We start from the raw sequence: 9,667 nt of genomic DNA on the forward strand, positions 1-9,667 counted from the left end.
TTCGTCTTGTACTGCTCAAAGCATATAGACATTTGGTTGCAACACTGCACCCAGCTGAATGGAAAGTACAGTAGTTTATTTCTTGAGCTCACACAATACTGGAACTTTGCAATTAAGGGGGTTCTGTCATGATTTTTATGATCTAGTTTTTATTTCTAAATTACTGTTTCCACTGCAAATAATTCACTCTACAATATAAAATTGAATTCCTGAACCAGCAAATGTATTTTTTTTTTTGTTGTAATATTGGTGTGTAGGTGCATCTCAGGTCATTTTGCCTGGTCATGTGCTTTCAGAAAGAGCCAGCACTTCAGGATGGAACTGCTTTCTGGCAGGCTGTTGTTTCTCCTACTCAATATACTGTAACTAAATTTGTCTCAGTGGGACATGGATTTTACTATTGAGTGCTGTTCTTAGATCTACCAGGGAGCTGCTATCTGGTTACCTTCCAATTGTTCTGTTAGGCTGTTGGGGAGGGGGGGCGATATCACTCCAACTTGCAGTAAAGAGTGACTGAAGAAACAGGAAAGCTGTTGGCCTACCGATCTAAGATTACTACCCCACGGACAATCACACACAGTGAATCTGTCACTGGAGAACCAATCACAGACCCCAGTGAAACAGCAGATGTATTTGTTGACTATTATACCAACCTATACCGTTCACAGGTGAATTAAACTAGCTCCCAGCTTACAAACTTTTTACAAACCATCCTGTTGCCTAGGTTACACCCCTCCCATGCAGCAATGCTTGACAGCCCAATTACATCAGACGAAATACGAGAGGCAAATACATCTATGGCCCCAGGTCCAGATGGTTTACCCATTGAGTGGTACTGAACACTAGGGAAAAGACAGCAGGTACAATATGCGAAATCCTAGAGCAGGCAAATAAGGAAGATAGACTCCCACCCTCCTTCACCAATGCACTCATTGTCTTGATTCATAAAGAGGGGAAAGACCCAGCACAATGTGGATCATATAGTCCCATTGATCGATGTGGATGCCAAAATATTGGCAAAGGTACTGGTAGTTAGACTGCAACAGGTCATCACACAGTTAGTCCAACCTGATCAGACAGGATTTATGCCCAAGAGGTCCACATATGTCAACCTGAGAAGGCTATACTACAACATACAAGTCCCGTATGACAATCCGGGATCCAGGGTGGTTGTCTCCCTGGATTCTGAAAAGGCATTTGACTCAGTCGAATGGCCGTATTTATGGGCAGTACTGGAATGCTTTGGCTTTGGAAGACAATTTATTAAGTGGATCAAGATGTCCTCTCTTGTTCGCTCTAGCAATGGAGCCATTGGCCATGCAATTTCGCTTATCACCTAACCTGAAAATACGGTCGGATAGAGGAGAGGGTATCGCTGTACGCAGATGATGTCCTACGCTATCTGGTGGACCTGGGTCCCTCCTTAAAGGGCATGTAAAGTCTAAAATACAATGAGGCTAGAAATTCTGTATTTTGTATACTAAATATAAACACGAACTTACTGCACCACAAGCCTAATCAAACAAATAATTTATGCTTTCAGAGTTGGCTACAGGGGTCACCATCTTGTAACTTTGTTAAACATCTTTGCAAGACTAAGACTGTGCACATGCTGAGTGTGGTCTGGGCTGCTTAGGGATCGTCATAAACAAAGCTGCTTGAGTTCTGCATGGCTGGGAAGTAAGGCGGGGGCTCCCCCTGCTGTTCATAAGTATGATTGTTTCCCTGCTCAGCAGTTAGGGACCATCTGACAATTCCTATCCACAGCAGTAAATGAAGGGAGAATTTCACTGCATACAGTCAGGTTTCTTATAAAAACGGTACACATTTTTTAATTAAAGTATGTTGGAGATAGGTTTCTTTTTCATTAAAAAGAGTAAAAATGGGGTTTTATTTTTTTGCCTTTACATGCCCTTTAACTGAAGTGCTTAACATCTTTGCCCAATTCACAACATATGCTGGCCTCCGAATCATCTGGTCTAAATCAGTGATATTCCCCCTGGAGCCTGACCTTGACCCTCAGCAGGCAGCACACCCAAGTCTTAAGTGGGTTACAAATTTTAAATACCTGGGAATTAATATACATCTAGATCCCAACCAATTTGTACCCCTGAAAATATTCCCAATTAACCAACAATTGGCCACGGTGATGCAGGTTTGGGGCAGTCTCCATCTGACGCTATGGGGTAGGATAAACATTGTAAAAATTGTATATTTAACCAAATACCTGTACCTTTTCCATAATTCCCGACAATAATACCTAAACAAACCTGCAACACTATACAAGCTATGATAGTACCCTTCAATGCATAGGCTTGAGTAATGATGGAACGTATCCATCTGGATAAGGTCGTCTTGGCTGCTCTAGTTCCACATTTTGGCCCGTTAGGGATAACGAATCCGTTCTAATGTCCTTAGTAGCCTTCAAATAAGATGAGACTGCTCGAACTACATCCAGCTTGTGTAACTTGTTCTCAATAGGATTTTTAGGGTCTGGACAAGTAAGGTACCACGATGTTCTGGTTAAGGTGAAATTCTGAGACCACTTTTGGTAGAAAGTCTGGCATGGGTTTGAGAACTACCTTGTCCTTGTGAAAAACAGTGATGGGGGATTTGCATGACAGTGCCGCAAGTTCCGATACTCTCCAAGCTGAAGTGATGGCCAGAAGGAAAACCACCTTTTCTGTTAGTGAAATCTGGTCTAACGGTTCAAAAGGGTCCTCCTGTAGGACTGAAAGCACCAGGTTGAGGTCCCATGGAGGTACTGGGCAACGGTATGGTGGGACCAAGCGGGTTGCTCCTTGCAGGAAGGTTCTGATGTTGTTTTTCAGGGTTTTCCTGTAGGAGAATAGACAAAGCGGTAACCTGTACCTTCAGCGAACTCAAGGCTAATCCCTTGGTAAGTCCCTCCTGCAAAAAGTATAGGATCTCCTTTGCCCTCTGAATGGGGAAGAGGGACTTGCCTGTCAGTGCTGTGAAACAAGGACACACTTGCGGTTTCCTGTCTAGAGAGCTGGTCACAGGGTCGCCTATCAATGCTGCCAGCGTGGGAGGGAGGATCGCTGAGTCCGGCGTAGATGGGGCCTAGTTCGCTGAGGAGGGGAAGGTCCCGGGAGGTGCGCTCTACCGACTGAGAGGGTCAGTCGATCGGTACCTGCGTTGAGAGTGAGTTGGCTCCGGGTGCGTCTGGTAGAGGAAGGAGGAAGGTTACTCACCGGAGCCGCAGTCAGTAGTGGGCGGTATTGAAACGCGGAAGGACGTTGCGCGTCACAGGGAAAAGGAAGCCGGTAAGGGGTGCGCCTGTAGAGCGGAGAAGGGCGGTGCAAGGGTTAATGTTAGAAAGTGACCAGGATGGAAACCGGAGATAGGGGGGTTTCCCGATGAAAAAACACACAAATCTCCCTATGTACCGGTACCTACAGCTGTAGCCAGGTCTACTGACCCAACTAAGAAAAGAGGATCCTACCAAAATGGTCTCCCAACTATATGTACATCTACAGTCCACCAACCCCCCCCCCCCATTCCAGATGGTCTACAAACAGTGGCAGTTGGACATACCCAGTCTGAGCGAAGATCAGTGGGAGGAGGTAACGGACAGGCTCTATCAATTTCTAATAAAAACACAACATAGGCTTATCCAGTATAAATTTCTGATGAGGATTTACCTTACCCCCAACAGACTCTTATAAAATGGGGAAAATACCGTCGCCAACATGTAAGAGATGCGGGGAAAGGGATGGATCACTTTGGCATATGATATGGATATGGCCTATAATATCTAGGTATTAGGAGAAGGTAACTACATATATAGTGAATACTCTCGCTTTACCCCCTCTGAAGGCTCCTGAAATCTGCCTATTGGGTCTAATGGACGACATGATACCCGCTAATAATGCCAGAGTCCTAGTGAGGTCCCTGCTTTTCTATACTAAGAAAACAATAATAATGCTATGGATGGCCCCCTAAAACAGCAACCTGGTTTGCCTATGTTAACAAGATGCTCCCGCTAATCAAGTTGACCTACAAAGCCAGGGGTCAGCCAGACAAATTTGAAAGGATATGGGGTGTCTGGCTGGAGGCTCATATATTAACCTTGCCATGACCAAGATGTATAAATGTACTATGCAACATGATATATACAAGAATGTGATGTTATGACTGCTGCTGTAACTCCCTGAGTTTTCTTAAATTTTTTTTTTTGCTTTAATTTCCTTCCCTCCCCCTTCTCTTCTGTATCCCCTTCCCCAGTTAAAACAAAATCAATAAAAAAAACAGTGACTGAAGTTTTATCAGAGCACATGACTGGGGGCAGCTGGGAAACTGACAATATGTCTAGCCCCATGTCATATTTCAAAATGAAATATAAAAAGATCTGCTCTTTTGAGAAACGGATTTCAGCGCAGAATTCTGCTGGAGCAGCACTATTAACTGATGCGTTAAAAAAAAAAATCCCATGACGGTATCCCTATAAGGAGTTTTAAGGAAAGCCTATGTCATATGTTGCTTCCACCTTGGTGTCCTAGGACCTGGGTAGATTTTTGTACCTGGTTATAATCATATCAATTGAGATGTGCAACACAGGCTCTGAACCTCCTCTCCCAAGGGTCAGTCTTTGAGGCCATTCGTGTTATAGATACTCAAGGTTGTATGAAGGGAATCTACTGTATTTTCTGGATATTATGTGACTTTCTATTTTGCTAAACTATAGAGGCCTGCTCTTACTTTATGGCAGGGATTCTAGGCATACACTCAGGATCAAAGCCAGCATCACGCAAGCCAAATAGGATCAAATAGTCTTTATCTGAATGGCTCTAACATTAACAGCATTACTACTTGGGATGTCTGTGGCTGATTTAATAATGTCATTGATAAGGAGCTTAAGCTGACGCAGAGTAAACAGATACACACAAAGAATAAACTACTTAAATAAATGAATTCGTAGCACAAGCAAGTCAGAGCGGCAGCTGAAATGTGGCGCCAACTGCATTGCCCCGAGGGTAATGAGACACGGGTCCAGTCTGGCCTTTTTGTCACTTACAAGAGTTCAATGGTCAGGTGACAAAATACTTGCCCCCAATTCATTACTTGGTAACTGAAATCCAACGTCTTCTCTTCTAAACCCTGACTGTCACACATCATTCACAGGGAATAGTGAGAGACATTGCACGTGTCTCGGGGGATACAAGTGCAGTAGTGGATGGGTGTTAAGATGGCCATAGATGTTGAGATTTTTAAAAGATCAGATCCTGATCGTGAGACCACGATTTTCTCAGAACGATCGTACGATCCAGGGGTGTAACCAGGGCCGCCATTAGAAATCACGGGGCCCCGTACAACAAAATTTTTGGGGCCCCCTGGGCCCCGCCCACACTGACGACCAAGCTCCGCCCCATATCCCGCCCACATCGCAGTTAAAAGACCACACAGACATCAGCGCTAAAAAAGTAACCCCCCCCCACACAAGTTGTAAAAAGCTATTGATGGTCAGGGCCCCCTTATAAAAAAAATTGGGGCCCCAAAAAAAAAAAATTAAAATTTTTTTTTTTTAAAAAACATTGGTGGCAGGGGCCCCCTGTTAAAAAAAACTTGGGGCCCCAACAAAAAAATGTAAAAAAAACTAAAAAATAAACAAACATTGGTGGCAGGGGCCCCCTTCTAAGTTAAAAACAAATTGGGGCCCCAAAAAAAAATTTGAAAAAAAATTAATTTTTTTTTGAAAAAAAAAAAAACATTGGCGGCAGGGGCCCCCTTATAAGTTAAAAACAAATTGGGGCCCCAAAAAAAAAATTTGGAGAAAAAAATTTTTTTTTGAAAAAAAGAAAAATGGTGGCAGGGGCCCCTTACAAGTTAAAAACAAATTGGGGCCCCAAAAAAAATTTAAAAAAAAAATAATTTTTTTTTTGAAAAAAAAAAAAAAAACTGGTGGCAGGGGCCCCCTTACAAGTTAAAAAAATTTGGGGCCACCAAAAAGAAAATTAATTTTTTTTTTTAAAAAAAAACCCCAAAAAAAAACAATGGTGGCAAGGGGCCCCTTACGAGTTAAAAAAAAAATTGGGGCCCCAAAAACAAAAGTTTTAAAAAAAAGATTGGTGGCAGGGGCCTATAGAATATTAAAATAATACATTGGTGGCCAGGGGATTAAAAAAAAAAAAAAACACAAACTGGTGTTCAGTAGAATTGAACTCATGGCTTCAGTACTTCAACTTCGCCTCCTTTCGTGACTTCGGGTCTTTTCACCGCTTCAGGACTTCGGCTTCGGCTGTTTTCGTGACTTCGGGTCTTTGCGCTGCTTCAGGACTTCGGCTTCGGCTGTTTTCATGACTTCGGGTCTTTTCGGCGCTTCGTGACTTCGGGACTTCGGCTTTTTCCGTGACTTCGGGTCTTTTCGTCGCATCGGCTTCGGCTTTTCGGCACTTCCGCATTCGGCACTGAAGAGGCAAGACGTACGGCTCGGGCGCTCGTAAGGGGGGCCCGGATCTTCAAAAAAATGCAGCGCTGCCGGGCCCCCCTTCATGCCCGGGCCCGGTACGCTTGTCCCCCCTGTCCCCCCTGATGGCGGCCCTGGGTGTAACTACAGAGGAAGCAGACCCTGCGGCTGCAGGGGGGGCAGGAGGTATAGGGGCCCCATGAGGCTCTAACTCATATACAGTTCCAATAAATATTGGTAAAACAAGTCAACTGCTAAACATTTTGGGGGCCTGAAAACTAATTTGCTGTGGGGCCCGGTAATATCTAGTTACGCCACTGGTACGATCGTACGAATTTACCATCAACTAAAAAGACCAATTTGCCAGGAAAACAAAGGGGAGCTGCCTGCTTGGCCCTGCAAACATAGATAGATTGCACTGGGACCGACAAAGATTTTTTGACCTGGCCGATCAATTTCCTGACAGATGTCGGCCGAAAAATCGTAAAATGTACGATCGTTCGAATCCCACTAACCACACGATAATTTCGAAGGATTGGTCGGACTTCCCTAAAATCGGTCGTTCGGCAAGAAGAATCGCCGCGTCTATGGGGAGCTTTAGGCTTAGGCAGGGTATATACAGTTGTGCTCAGAATAATAGCAATGTGTTTAAAAAAAAGTGAATAAAGCTAAAAATCTTTATAATATCTTTATTCCTTTAAGTCCTTGTACGGCAGCAACCATGAGATTTATTCTTTGCAACCTGCTATGTAGGACAATGAAGAGAAAAGGTTAATTAACCCCACCCATAAATAGGCACTCCCCTTAGAGATCACCAGTGTTTTTTTGTCCTACCTGCGTAGGAGAGTAAAGATTTGTTGTCTGGTACTGATTCTTTTCTTTCCTTTTTTTCCAGGGCTGTCAAGTTCCAGGTCTCCAGGAGACTTGATGACCATAGGATTTAACTACTCTAGGGGTAGAAAATCCGGAAGCTGTAGAGGGGCCTTTTGGTTAAGTTGCCTGCCTGAGAAATCTTGTGCAGCCGAGGGTTTGCCCTTCTCTAACATGGAGACGACTATTCCCACTGCGTCAAGATGTGTGTGCGTCAAAGTGCGCGTGCGTCAAGACGCGTGCGCGGGCACAATGACGTCACAGAGTGCGCCAATTACCGAACAGAAGCTGAGGCTACTTTTACAGGTATGCAGTGGTGTTTTCAGCACAGTTCAGAGAAGGTCTGCATTCATGCTGGTTGTACTTGTGAGCTGTCTCCCCTGCCTAGGTTGCAGCCTCTTGGGCAGGCTGTAAGGTAGTTGCTGAGACTGGAGGGAGTGTACTGGGTGTGTTCCTAGGGAGCATTAAGTTATTCACTGTCTGCTATTTTTCAGATGTCCTCCCCTCCTCAGTAAGAGATCCCTGTTGCTAAAGGTGGCCATACGCGGGCCGATAAAAGCTGCCGACAGACCGAGTCGGCAGCTTATTGGCCCGTGTATGGGGGCCCCCGACGGGCTTCCCCCGATCGAGATCTGACCGAAAGTCCTAAAAATCCCGTTGGTTCGTTGATGCGGTCCCGCGATCCGACCGTTCCTGTTCGTTAGGATCCGATCGTTGGGCCCTAGGGCCCATGATCCGATCAGCCCTATCAGCCTACCTCAAGGTGGGCATATCGGAGAGAGATCCACTAATTTGGCGACATCGCCAAATGAGCGGATCTCTCAGTGTATGGCCACCTTAAGAAGCAGAGGAAATCAAAACAAATTCAGTGTAGAGCTTGTGATACTCTGCTTCCTGATGGATGTGACAGGAGATCCTGCCAGGAATGTTTGGAGAGCTTAGCTCAGAAGGAGGTTACAGCTGCCACTACTCCTTCTACAGATTGGATTAAGGACATTATTAACACCTCTTTGCAAGAGATTTTAGTCCAGATGCGGGTTGATCCGAATACACAGTGTAGTGCTATTGCTGAAGCTTCTTCTCCTCTAACCAATCAGTGGCTTTTGGGAATGCATTCAGACCAGGGGAGTGGTCTCTAAATCAAAAAATATTCTTGAAAATGACGAGACGTTGGGACTTCCAGCTGTAGATTTAATGGCGACCAGGAAGAATCGCAAGCTGAGAACATTCTGTTCCCTCAACAGGCAGGATCACCTGGATTTCTTAGATGCGATGTCAATCAGGTGGAATTTTCACCAAGTCTATATATTCCAACCATTTTCCATGATCCCCAGAGTCATTCAGAAGATCAAGAAGGAACAGGTGAAGACCATCTTGATAACCCCTTTCTGGCCAAGGAGAGTCTGGTTCTCGCTGTTGATGAGGATGGCCAGGAAGGAATATTGGGTCCTTCCTCAAGTTCCGGATCTTCTGACTCAAGGACCAATTGTCTGCCACAACCTTCCCAGACTTCGGTTAACGGCCTGGAATCAGATATCACAGGATATTTCCCCTGAGTTGATCGATATCCTTGTACAGTCTAGAAGCGATTCTACGAATAAGTTTTATGGCAGAATCTGGAAAGAGTTTAGAGCCTGGTGTAGCGGGAAAAAGATTGCAAGTAACCAGCCTTCAATTCCTAACTTGCTAAAATTTCTTCAGGAAGGTTTCGACAAGGGCTTAGCGGTTTATACCATCAAAGTACAGATTTCTTCTCTCTCTGCTTTTTTGAGTAAATCCCTTACTTCTATTCCACTTATCAAGAGGTTTTTGAAGGCCATATCTAAGATTCGACCTAAGATTTTTAAACCCCTTCCTTCCTGGGATTTGGAGCTTGTCCTTAGGAAACTATGTGATTCTCCTTACGAGCCATTAGAGAATTGCTCAATAAAATGTTTATCCTTCAAAGCTCTCTTCCTTGTGGCCATCACTTCAGCCAAACGTATTGGAGAATTACAAGCTTTGTCATCCAAAGAACCATACTTGGTTTTTCTTCAAGATCGTGTCGTTTTGAAACCTCTTTCTTTCTTCAGACCTAAAGTGGCCTCTTTATCCAGTATTAACCAAGAGACTATATTGCCTTATGATTATGTTAACCAAGAAGTTCAAGAAAAACATGATCAGCTTCAGTTTCTTGATGTGGGAAGAAGCCTAAAAATATATGTGAATCGCACCAAATATTTTCGCAAAGATGAAAATTTATTCATCAGCTTTGCAGGGAAGAATAAAGGTCTAAAAGCTTCTAAACCATCTTTGGCAAGTTGGATTAAAGAAACCATTCAGATGGCATATATCAAAGAAGATCTTCCTCCGTTTCAGATTGCAGCTCAT

This window comes from Xenopus laevis, chromosome 6S, assembly GCF_017654675.1.
Source record: "Xenopus laevis strain J_2021 chromosome 6S, Xenopus_laevis_v10.1, whole genome shotgun sequence".
NCBI classification, from domain to species: domain Eukaryota; kingdom Metazoa; phylum Chordata; class Amphibia; order Anura; family Pipidae; genus Xenopus; species Xenopus laevis.